Raw genomic sequence first — 12,648 nt, 5'->3', positions numbered from 1 at the left:
GGGGAGTGACGGGGGTAAGAGGGGTGTGGGTGACAAGGGGGTGTTTGGGCGGTGATGGGGGTAAGAGGGGTGTGGGTGACAAGGGGTGTTCAGGCGGTGATGGGGGTAAGAGGGTGTGGGTGACAAGAGGGTGTTCGGGCGGTGACAAGGGGGTGTTCGGGCAGTGACGGGGGTAAGAGGGGTGTGGGTGACGGGGGTGTTTGGGTGGTGACGGGAGTAAGAGGGGTGTGGGTGACCAGGGGGTGTTTGGGCGGTGATGGGGTGTTCAGGCAGTGACGGGGGTAAGAGGGGTGTGTGTGATGGGGGTAAGATGGGTATGGGTGACAAGGGGGTGTTTGGGCAGTGACGGGGGTAAGAGGGGTGTGGGTGACAAGGGGGTGTTCAGGCCAGGGCCGCCCAAAGGAGGGGGCAAGTGGGGCAATTTGCCCTGGGCCGCAAAGGGGCCCTGAGAGTTTTTCGGGGCCCCTGGAGCGGGGTCCTTCACTCACTCCGGGGGCCCCGGAAAACTCTTGCGGGGCCTGGGACCCTGGAGCGTCTTCCGCTCTGGTTCTTCGGCGGCAGTTTGGCGGCGTGGGGTCCTTCCGCCCCGGGACCCGCGGCCGAAGTGCTGGGTCTTTGGCGGCAATTCAGCGGCAGGGGCCCCCTGCTGCCAAAGACCCCAGGCCCCCTGAATCCTCTGGGCGGCCCTGGTTCAGGTGGTGACAGGGATGTTCAAGCAGTGACGGGGGTAGGAGGGGTATAGGGGACAAGGGGGTGTTTGGTTGGTGATGGGTGTAAGAAGGGTGTGGGTGACAAGGGGGTGTTGGGCTGCGGGTGATGCAATATCTTATACCCCAGTTTTGCAAGCGGATTTTTATACATTATACGAGGAGTGAAAACCCTGAGCGCGTCCTTGTGATCGCCCCGGCTTTACCCCACCCTGCCCCCCAGGCACCAGCAAGAGCCGCACGCAGTGGGCGCCCCGCCTCCAACTGGCCTCTGCTGAACGCGGCCTCACTCAGCGTTGCGAGCGGCCCGGGCCAGCAGGGGGCGTGGCCCTAAGCAAAGGGGAACGGTCACAGCGGCAGTGGGCGGGTCCCTGGCGCTGACTGACAGGGCAGGGGCGGGGCCTCTGGGGGGCGGAGTCAGACGGCCTGAGACCGAGCTGTGGCGCTCAGCTGAGGGGAGACTCCAGACGCCGACCCGCTCCGGCCGCCGCCTGCCAGGTAACGGCCTCTCGGGAGGGGGACGAGGCTGGAGACCGGGGGGCGACTGCGGGGCCCGTCCAGCCCGCTTGACCTCGAGAGCGCTGTGGGCTCCGGGGTGAGGCGGCCCCGGGCCCTGAGTCCCTCGGTCCGGCTGCGGGGCCCCGCTTCCCTCCTCGCAAGGGCGCTCTCCGTCGGGCGGCGCAGGGCCCCCAACACAGCCACAGCGACCCCCGCCCTTCCCTAGCAACCTCCGTCTCCCCGGCGGCGGCACCGTCACAACAACAGCAACCCCCCCCCCCACCTCCCCCCCCCCCCCCCCCCAGCCCCCCCCCCCCCCCCCTACCCCCGCCACCCCCCCCCCCCCCGTACCGCCGCAGCAACTCCCTCGTCCTCCTGTACCCCCGCCCAGGAGCCCCCGACCCTTGTCCCTCCCCTCCCCCCGCACAACCACCGCCCCGGCACCACAAAGCGCAACCCAACTTCCTCCCCTGCCCCAACCGGCGCCACAGCAACCCTGCTCAGCACCAGCACCCCACCCAACAACCGTCCCCTTCGCCTGCACCATCCATAATAGCTTAATAATTTTCCCCCGTTCCCGGCAGAGCAGTACGGTGTCCTACAGCACAATACACCCCGCACGAACACAGGCTGGCTGTGGCTATTAAGGGAAGCTGGCTTGCGCCACGGGGGTAGTTTCATTTCCTGTTGTGAATGTGGTTTAACTTTATTGCTATTCTGCCCACACAAAGGCACATATATACAAACAGACAAACTACCCGGCCACCAAGAATCACTCCTAACCTCCTCCTCCCTCCCTGTCCCCCGCAAGATAAATAGTACCTGGAGAGTCATTCCTTGGATTAATCATTCCCTAGCCCCAAATTTAAGAGGTACAGAGATAACTCTTTTGGACCAGTTACCCCTTTGTTTCTCCATCTCAGCAGTAACCCATTTCCTCCTCCAACAAAACCCTCTAATATACCTTTCAATTAAAAAAAAAAAAAGTGGTACAGAGTGAACTCTGTTTGGATCAACACATCCTCCCCAGTGTAAATAATTTCAGCTACATAGTCTCTTGGGTTAATAATCTTTCCATCCAGCAGCAATTGCCTCTGTTCCTGACCAGTCCTCCCATAAGGTAAATATAGGGAGCAGCAGACCTGGGATCTGTACAAACACAACAATACTACTGAGTGTCTAAATGATGGGTGGGGAGAAGAACGAGAGTGCCTGTGGGGTTGCTACTGAGGGGGTTGTTCGTGCTAGCTTCCCCCTTGGTAGTATGGTACCTGTGACTCAGGCCCACAGGACTTTTGTGTTTCATGTCAGCTGTTTCCTCTTATTTGTTGTCAAATTGTCTGTGCTTCTGGTAGAGCCTCATTCTCAAACCAGACATAGGCTGAGCCTTTATTGATTGGCTCCCAGCAGCCCACATGACCAGTATCAGCTGTTGGACTGCTTTCTTCCCACCCCCCTTTTGGTTTTCTTTGTGTACAGTTTAGGTTTAAATAATAGAGGCTGCAGTGCATGTTCTGGGGCTTGTGGCTATGAGCAAAGGCAGTAGCGCATGCTCTTGCAATCTGCAGTGGGTGCTCGGTGAGAAGGATTCTAGTGCTGCAGTAGTGATGCTGTTGCTGTAGCCAGAGCATAGCTCACTGCCAAATATAGCAGCAGCCTGAGTGACTAAAAACATTTATCAGAGGGGAGCAGGCTCTGTGCCTTTTTTTTGGTCTTCTAGAGTTTGGTTGTCTAATAGACATCACTCGAACAGTCTGCATTCAGTAAACTGTATATGATGAAACACAACTGAAACATAATCTTAACTTGCTTTTGAAAATTATTGTGGCAACTGCAAGTCTTGTGCATATAACATGCCTTATTTCAAAACTCCCTTCCAAGTGTGTATTTTTTACCATTGGGAGAAATTCTGAGGTAGTTTACATCCACAGTTTAGGTTTCCCTTTTTTAAAAAAAGGTTCATAGAAATAATTTCATGATTTAAAAAATTGTAAAACTTTATTGTGGTTCTGTGTGCAAATACAGTTTTCAGAAACAAAGTGACAGTTTAAATTCTTTAAGGAAAAATATGTGTGGGGGGGTTTAAGCAATATCTGCAGTCTTTGCAAGCCAAAGATGGGACCCTGACAGTAGCACTGACTAAAAACAATACTGAAATTGTTCTGTTTTTCACTGTCCAAAATGAGTGAAGTGAAAATACCAAAAGGCAGAAAAGTTGAAGAATAAATTCCTTCTAACATTCTTTGATCTGATGAGTTATGTATTGGTATCACAATTAAGGAAACTTAGTTAAGAAGATTGTCAAACAATAATCCCTTTTATGTAGACACTAAATATGGCAAACGGGGAAAAAAAAAAAAGGATTTTTATAGCATACAGGAGGGCTTATCACGCGGGTTATCATTTCTGTAACTTCAGGTAATACTCCCAACTGTTTAACCATTAACATAGTCGTTGTTTTTGGTTAGTGACCCCTAGTATTGTCTAATGTGGATATACACTTGCTGATTTCCTTTCTCCTCTTCTCTCCTCCCATGTCCCTTGCCCTCAAACCATGTGACCCTGTGTAGCCTACTTATGATATGACATTCAGCACGCAGGAAGTAATGGAAGGCTTTTATGAACAACAATCGTGTTGAAGTGAAGTGCTGTCTTGCAAGCAAACCAATTTCCTGACCTTTCAAACGTCAGATATGTGGCTATGTGAGACCTCATACAATCCAAAAAGACCCCAATTCTGCAAATGGCTCTGCATGGGTAGACCTAGTTATCTGCACAGAGCCCTGTTGAAGTCAAAACAGCTCTGTGTGGGTCTAGCATTTACCTACACAGAGCCATTTTCAGGATTAGGGCCCTAATCATATGCGGCTTTGTTTCAGCTCCTGTTCCCCCACCCCTCCACTTTATAAAAAACATTATTTGTTTAAAAGCATCTTTTCTATTTATGCCTTTCTGAAGCCTCATTCCATCTGTCATGCGAGTTGTTGAATCAGCCTTAAGTAAACCCCGTGTCCTTATTTGACAGCTGACTCTTTTATATGAAGTATTCAGTTTCTTCAGTGCTAGAATGATCTTGGTCGTCTGATTATTAAGAATTTCACTGCAGTCATATTAAAAGCCAGTCTTGTCTTAACAGATTTTGGATTTGGATCTCTTTCGTCTGACATGGATTTTCAAGAAACTAAAATATTTATTCCAGGTGTTTTAATTCTGGAAGAGATTTTAATTGAGGCAAAGAGGGAATCAAAAGTAATGTCTGTATATAAACACAAAATTTTATGATGCCTAAATTAGTATGAGAAAACCAATATAGTTTTCAGTAATATATGGCATGCTTGTTTCCTTTTTTTTTAAAAAAGGATCTGTTTTAAAACAGTGCTAGAATTTGAAAAATACTTTTGTTTCATCTTCCATACACAAGGCAAAATGCAATATCAAGATTAGGTTAAGGAAACAACAAAGAAATAAAAACATGCAAAATGTGAATGACATAGACATGTACAAGATATTACCCTGTAGTTTGTCTTCTAGTAGTAATTATTAGAAATTAAAATGTCACTTTTAAGCATTAGTCATCTTTTCTAATGTTGTGTATCTACAGAAATATCCTTTGTAAACTTCTGTCACCATTCCTTCCCCTTTTTTAGTTTTCAAAGTATTTAAACATATTATAAACTACCAATTTAATTCCCATAGATTAACTTTTTCATAAATGGGCTTCAGCCATTGTGTGGGATGAGATGTAGGGTGTGCCTGAAAACTCCATCAAGCAGGTAGGATAGCAAGACCAGAAATGTTACTAGTAGTCTCAGAGAAACTTGCCAAATAGCGTACTTCCTTTTTCAGTCTTTATTGGGAGCCACCACAATTTTACAGCAATATTTTTAAAGTTAGACAAGTTTCTCCTTTAAAATAATCAATTTGTGTGATTTGGTGGGGTGAGGGGGTGGTGGTTGTTTTTTTTTCTTGCATTGGGGACCTAGTTAGCATGGTATTATTTAAAAATGACTTATTAGTTATATAGATGAAATCTTACACTATGAAGTTTTGATGACATGACTCCCTTAAATTTTAGCGCTTTTATCTATCCTAAAATCTTCCAGTGTATATGCGAATTTTTAGTGGCGCTACACTGGAGAAATACCTAAGTCCCCTTCCTGCCAGTGGATCATTTCTGCATGTTTATATGTGAATACAGTTGTTCATCTTTTTACCGTTTTAACTGCAGGCTTATTTTAAACATGTCTAATAAAACATTGGTGTTTTCAGAGTGAAGATTAGTATTGTTTGGACACTGAAGTTGATTAAATATCATTCAGATGTCTATTTTTATTTAAAATGTGTAATCCTTTGTGAAAGTTGCTGAGGGGATTATTCTGGAGACTGATGTTCACTATTCTTTTCCCTTAAAATATTTTCAAACTGAATACAAAATAATAATGTATGTGCACTTAATTTTTGCTCATCAAAGGCACTTGAAAAATCAGGGTGAAAAGGTGCTCTTGTGGTTAAGTGTGTTGAGACTTAAGTAATTTCTGGCTATGGACTTCCTGTGTCACATTGGGAAAGTCACTTCATCTGTGTCTCCTTTACACATCTGTAAAATAGAAGAAATATCTCTACCTTGTCGGGATATTGTGAGGACACATACGTTAATGTCTGTGATGCTGTGCTGATGTGGGGGGCGATCGAAAACATGGTAATACAAATAATAAAACAAGTCAGCTGAGCTATCTTCAAAGTTCTTTGATACAAGCTGTCTTGTTTGCAACATCAAACACTATATTGACTCACTAGGGCCATGTCTAAACATACTAGTAGATCGGCACTGCTGCAATCGATGCAGCGGGTGTCAATTTAGCATAGGGATTGGCAGCCTTTGGCACGCAACCAGGGCCGATGCAACCACTAGGCGAACTAGACGGTCGCCTAGGGCGCCAAGTGGTTGGGGGCACCAAAAAGCGGTGCCCTGGCTTGGCAGGGAGGAGCCGCCTTCCGGAGGCACCGGAGAGCCAGAGCCTCCCGCTGCCTCAGCACTCTGCAGGGGAGGGGCTGTGCGCGCGGCAGCCTGTTTGGTTTGGCTCCACATGGAGCCAGTGGCTCGAGCGGCATGGGCATGGTAAGGGGAGTCCCGGGGGCAGTCAGGGAGCAGGGGAAGGGTTGGATGGGTTGGGAGTTCTGGGTGGGGTCTGTCAGGGGACAGGGAGCAGGGGGGGTTAGATGGGTCGGGAGTTCTGGTGGTCCTGTCAGGGGCGGGCAGTGGTTGGATGGGGTGTGGGAGTCCCGGGGGTCTGTCTGGGGGTGTGGGTGTGGATAAGGGTTGGGGCAGTCAGGGGACAGGTAGGGGGTAGGGTCCTAGGAGGGCAGTTAGGGTGGGGGGGGGTCTCAGGAGGGGGCAGTCAGGGGACAAGGAGCGGGGGGGTTGGGGATTCCGAGGGTGGGAAGTGGGAGGGAGTGGATGGGGGTTAGGGTGGGGCTCTCCCTCCCCCCCAGTCCTCTTTTTTTGATTGTTGAAATATGGTAACCCTAGGCGAGGGGAGAGCTAGGGGGCGCATGGGGGCTGATGCCTGCATGCATCTGCTGTAGCCTGCAGGCACCCCCAGGGGGGGCGCCAGGCCGCAGCCTGGGCAGGAGGGGCGGGGGGCGCGGCTGCTCCCCACTAGCAGCGCCGCCGCAGCTCCTCCATAGCTGGGGCTCATCGCCGCCGCAAGTGGGATGCTCTGGCTCTCCGGTGCCTCCAGAAGGCGGCTCCTCCCTGCCGAGCTGCTGCAGCAGTCCAAGCCTGGCAAAGCCAGTGAGTGGACATGGGGTGGAGGCCGCCGGGGAGGGGAGGGCTTGCAGGGGAGCTGTGCACCCTCCAGGGGAGGCCCCTGGGGTCCATAAAGGCTCATTGGGATTTGCCCCCAATGAACCGATGTTCCGGGTGGATGGCGCAAGGTGGAAGTTTCGCCTAGGGCGCAAAATATCCTTGCACCGGCCCTGCATGCAGCCCGCCAGTGGGCCACGTGCCAAAGGTTGCCGATCCCTGATTTAGTGGGTCTGGTCATGGCATCCACCTTAAAATTCCTGGCTCAGCTTTCTAGAGCACGTGCATAATATCTAATAAGTGTGTTATAATGTATTATACCTGTTCACTTTTGTTCCATTGCCTGCTTCAGCTTGCTCTGTCCGGCATAAGGATGCATGCATCATGAGGAGCAGGGTTTATATCCTGCTAGCTGTAGCCAACGATTTTAGTTTATTATCCATTTATTGTGTGATATGATTAATCAATATGTCATAAGAATATAAGAACAGCCATATTGGGTCAGACCAAAGGTCCATCTAGCCCAGTATCCTGTCTTCTGACAGTGGCCAATGCCAGGTGCCCCAGAGGGAATAAATAGAACAGGTAATCATCAAATGATCCATCCCCTGTTGCCCATTCCCAGCTTCTGGCAAACAGAAGCTAGGGACACCATCCCTGCCCATCCTGGTTAATAGCCATTGCTAGACCTATCCTCCATGATCTTGCCTAGTTTTTTTTAACCCTGTTATAGTCTTGGCCTTCAGAACATCCTCTGGCAAGGAGTTCCACATGTTACTGCCTTGTGTGGAAAAAATACTTTTTTGTTTGTTTTAAACCTGCTGCCTATTAATTTCATTTGGTGACCCCTAGTTGTTGTGTTATGAGAAGGAGTAAATTACACTTCCTTATTTACTTTTTCCACACCAGTCATGATTTTATAGACCTCTATCATATCCCCCCTTAGTCGTCTCTTTTCCAGTATATTCATTGTATGTTAAATAGAGTTAATTGGTAGGATTATAGAAGTATAAGATTGATCAGTATTTAGAGGGAATCATGTTTTAGATATAAGTAAGAAAAGCTGAAACGCAAGAACCTATAGGCTGAGGTCTGCAAGATTTTAGCTTCGCTATTTTAGGCCTTGGAGATAATAGAAATGTTGACATAAATAAATGACTGAAAAACAACCTGATGCCCTAAGATTATGTGAAAAGATGTACCAAGTGGTGATAATGCGAAAATCTAGCTGGAAGATTAATTCTAAATTATAAAAATTCTCTAAAAATACATCTTGTCTCCAACTTTTGTCTTAACCATAGAATACAGGTGGTGCATCAGTGTTAATGAGAATAAAGAGAACCTACACAGCCTGTAGAATTCGGGCTCCCTTATGTTTCTAGGGGACACACACCAATAAGAAAAGAGAGGGTTGACACTTTCATGTACATGCACAGAATGTAGGTATAGACAGAATCACATTATAAGGACGGGTGCCTAGAGTGGGAAAAATTGAGCTTGCGATTGGAAAACTCCAGCAGGGATCCACCCCTGTATTGATGATCAATCCATGAGAGAGCCATCAGACTCTTACACCATCTAGGAGGATGTGAGGATGTCTGTAGTTATAATGGGTGCATGGATATATTTAGGAATTTTGGCAACTTTAATGAAACTGCTAAAATATAGTGGACCTTGTTCTTGTGATTGTATGTGTTACTTGCCTATGGTTTCATGTGTTCCCGTGAGCTCTAGATCTAGAACAAGCAGAGATAACTCTGTTGAACTTGAAACTGTAGCCGCCAGAGCCAAACCCACTGTAGTATAATATAACCAATGCTAAAATTAACATTAAATAAAATAAAAGATTACATAGCTCATTCACTCTCAGATGTCATGATGGAGGATTACCAGCTCTCACTATACTTGCTGTTAGCCTGACGAGGCCTGGAGTGTATTTTGATGAGCATAGGCACCTTTGGGTGGCAGTGTTAAGAAGGTAAGGAATTGACTTTATTTTCTTTCATTTATCCAATAATTCTTGTTTGTTTCTCTGTACTTTTTTGTGTTGCTTTGTTTTGTAGCTTTACTAGATTCCTTCTCACGTGTGTTTCTCTCTAGGATACAGAGGTGAAATGATCTGGGCTTGATTCCAGAGTGAATACATCTTTTGAGCCTCTCCATGTGGCTCAGTGAGTTTCTTCCCCACCTAAGGGAATGTGGCTCCTGTGCTATGCACCACTTCTCCTCAAGGGAATGACAGTGAGTGCTGGAGGACCATGGGAAGGTAAATGAATTTACTTGGGAATATGAAGACAGAAGGTCTGGTACTGCTGCATCTCCTTTAATTAGCAATCTTTTTTCAGTTCTCTCTCTTAAATTTCAGGAGTGGTTGGAAATGGTGCTGAGACAGTATCCAGATTGCTGGAACAATCCCTGGTAAAGTGAGTTTCTATGTTCAGGTGTCTACTGTCAAAACATACATCAGCAGTTGGTGTATTTTTAGGTGATTCTCTGTGCGACTAAAAATCTCTCAATTGTTACCATGCTTTTAAAAGGTTAATAAAGTTTTATTTTGCATTATCTCTTTCTGTCATCTGTTGCTTGTGTGGGTGGAATGGCTAGAGCAAACATCAGTGAAGTACTTAGGTACTCTCGAGTCAGTATGCGTCCAGTAGGTGAATAGCTTGATGAATGACAGCTGTTTGCCCTGAGCTGACACTTGCAATTCACTTCATAACAGTTGCTGTCAACTGTTACTTTGACCAAGAGATTAAAAGTTTCATATTCTATTACTGACTCTGAATCACTTGATTCAGAATATTGATATTCACTTGAATATTGGCCAGCTAATTTAATGTTTGTTCTGTTCAAATCTGTAATTTCCATAAGGATGTTGCATATCTTGCACACGTTTATTAGAGGGCGAGGAACAACTGGAGGCTGCATAGCTGCTTTGAGGAAGGGCTGGGGGACAAGAAGTGTCTACTTATTCCTCAGCCTCTGCATTTTGAGTCCTTCCCTGTAAATGTCTCTGATACCTGTCTCTGGTGCTATTTATAGCTTCCTCAAGAACAGCATGGAACTGGCATGATTCTTGATAGCTCTGCTGCTGCCTACAGGGTTATGAATATCAGCAGAGAACTTGAACTACTATGAGAAGTCCATTGCAGCTATTTGTATGTAGATGCAGGGAGACAACGCTGGACTGGTTTACACTCTTCTTTCGTTGGAACCTTGTCTTTTGTAACTGGAGGTCTAAACTTTTTTTCAACCGAAATATTAGTTTCTACAGAATTAAGGCCTTAGTCTCTCATATTCACTGGAGAGAGACTTCACACTCCCACTGGTGAGTGGATTTTTCAGACCCTGTGTGAGCATGAGACCATGAATAAATATACACCCATACTTCTTACATGGGATGTGAAATCTGAAAAAAATAAAATTAGACCAATTATGTTGGGTGATAATTGTACCTTCCATTTAGGGACACTGGATGCTAGTCAGGAAGGCCCAAAGGCAGCTTTTTGCCTCTGCCGTATGGTTTCAAGACGTACTTGACTATACGCCTAACAAATTCCTTTGCAGGGCTCAGCATCAGTATGTATGAAAGGGCAGCCAGCCTTTGTCCACAGCAAAATAGCCCCTCAACGTGTGTGTTCTGCAGGTAAGTTAGTGCTAAACTGGTGCTTACCTGAAAAATTTCAGGGAAGCGTCTCAAGTCCAAATTCAGAGTTTTCCTAGGGTTTTCCTGCTCCTTGTTAGCAATACAGCTTGTCCAGGATACTCAAGATCAAATCTGCTTTTTAAGGCCTTTCTTTTAGCATTCATTTTGTAATTACTTCTGTATTTCACCTTAATGTCTAGATTTTATATAATAACCTAAAGAACTGTGCATGAGGTAAACTTCAGAGCAGTTCAACTAAGCCCTCATTTACTTACTAAAATAATTGGATTTTTATCAAGTAGTTATAAAATCCAGAGCCCAAATAAGTATTCCAGAACTTTATCCTTGCAATAAGGCTAAAATTTGTAATGGGAAAGATAGGTGTGTGGATTTTTAAAATGTTAGTCAGAAACTTTAGTAAGGAATACATTAATTGCTAGTCATAGATTTTTAGGGACCCTTATGGTTATCTAGTCTGACCTCGTGCATAACAGGCCATAAAACCTCACCCAGTAATTTTAGCATGAAGTCCAAAACTTTTGTTTGAGTTCTAGCATATCTTCAAGAAAGACATCCTGTCTTGACTGAAACTTAGTGATGGAGAATCACATCTGTAGATAAATTGTTCTTTTGGTTTAATTACCCTTGCTGTTAAAACTGGGTGCCTTATTTCTAGTCTGAATTTACCTAACTTTAGCTTCCAACTGTTGTATATCATTATGCCTTTTTTCTGTTAGATTAAAAAGTAGTTTGTCAGAAATCTCTTCCCCATGTGTAGGTACTTGTACAACATGAATAAGTCATTTCTGAACCTTCTTTTGGATAAACTTACATAGGTTGAGTTTCTAACTATAAGGCATATTTTCTAGAGTTCAAATCATTCTTGTAATTCTTTTCTGAGCTCTTTCCAATTATTCAACATCTTTAGATACTAGAACATGGTGTCTATCTCACTAATGCGGTGTGTAGAGAGGTAATATCAACTCCCTACACTAGCTGATATTTTCTGCTTGTATTTCCAGGGATTACATTCGCCCTATTAGCTAAGCATTGCACTGGAGTTTCCTGTTTAGTTGGTTGTCTCCGCCAAGTCCTTTTCAGTGTCTGTTTTCAGGAAGCAATCCCCCATTTCTTTTTGTTGCTAGAGGTATGATCTTGCATTGTGCTGTGTTAAAACAGATGTTCAAATGAGCCCACCTTTCCAAGTGATCCAGCTTAGTCTGTATAACTGACCTATCCCAATTGTTATTTAAAACTCTACTAATTTTGCCATCTGCAAATTTTACCAGCAATGATTTTATATTTTTTCAGATCATTGATAAAGATACTGAATAGAATAGAACTGAGATACATGTGGTGCCCCAGTAGAACCCCCATTCGATGACGATTCCCCAATTAATTTTTTTGTGATCTATCAGTTAACCACTTTTTAATCCATTTAATATGTGTGACATTGATGTTATATAGAGCTTTTTTTTACTACAGTGTCATGAGGGACTAAGTCTAATACCTTACTGAAGTCTAAGTTGGTTATGTCAACAGTTTATCATCATCCATACTTGTGATCTCATCAAAGATATCTGGTTTTTTTGTTTGTTTTACAAGACTTGTTTTCCATAAACTGGGGTTACCATAATCCAGCAAGCAAAAAAGAGGACGGGAGGAGCCCCGCCCCCGTCCTGCCCTAGCCCCGCCCCTCCCACTCCCCCCCCCCTCAGAACCCCCAACCCTCCCCCCGCTCCTTGTCCCCTGACTGCCCCCTCCTGGGACCCCTGCCCCTAACTGCCCCCCAAGACTCCACCCCCTACCTAAGCCTCCCTGCCTCTTATCCCCTGACTGCCCCCTCCTGAGACCCTCCCCCCATCCTAACTGGTCCCCTAGGACTCTACCCCCTACCTGTACCCTGACAGCCCCAACCCTTATCCACACCCCCACCCCCCAGACAGACCCCTGGGACTTCCACTCCCCACCCCCTGACAGCCCCCCCCCAT

General features: G+C 45.9%; 1 protein-coding gene across 2 annotated transcripts in view; it reads left to right on the top strand.

Annotated features, from left to right (window-relative positions):
* Positions 1-1,107: 1,107 nt before the first annotated feature.
* Positions 1,108-12,648, top strand: part of YPEL5 (yippee like 5) — a 23,787-nt gene continuing 12,246 nt past the window's right edge. The window contains exon 1 of one of the 2 annotated variants that reach the window (XM_034764752.1): positions 1,108-1,205. The gene's annotated coding sequence lies outside the window, so the exon portion shown is untranslated. Of the gene's footprint in view, positions 1,206-5,818; positions 5,905-12,648 lie in introns of those variants that run through there. The other variant, XM_034764755.1, reaches the window with a different exon arrangement.

The sequence above is a fragment of the Trachemys scripta genome, chromosome 3 (assembly GCF_013100865.1).
Source record: "Trachemys scripta elegans isolate TJP31775 chromosome 3, CAS_Tse_1.0, whole genome shotgun sequence".
Lineage (NCBI taxonomy): Eukaryota > Metazoa > Chordata > Testudines > Emydidae > Trachemys > Trachemys scripta.
Note: the sequence above shows the minus strand (reverse complement) of the source record. Positions and strands in the feature narration are given on the sequence as shown.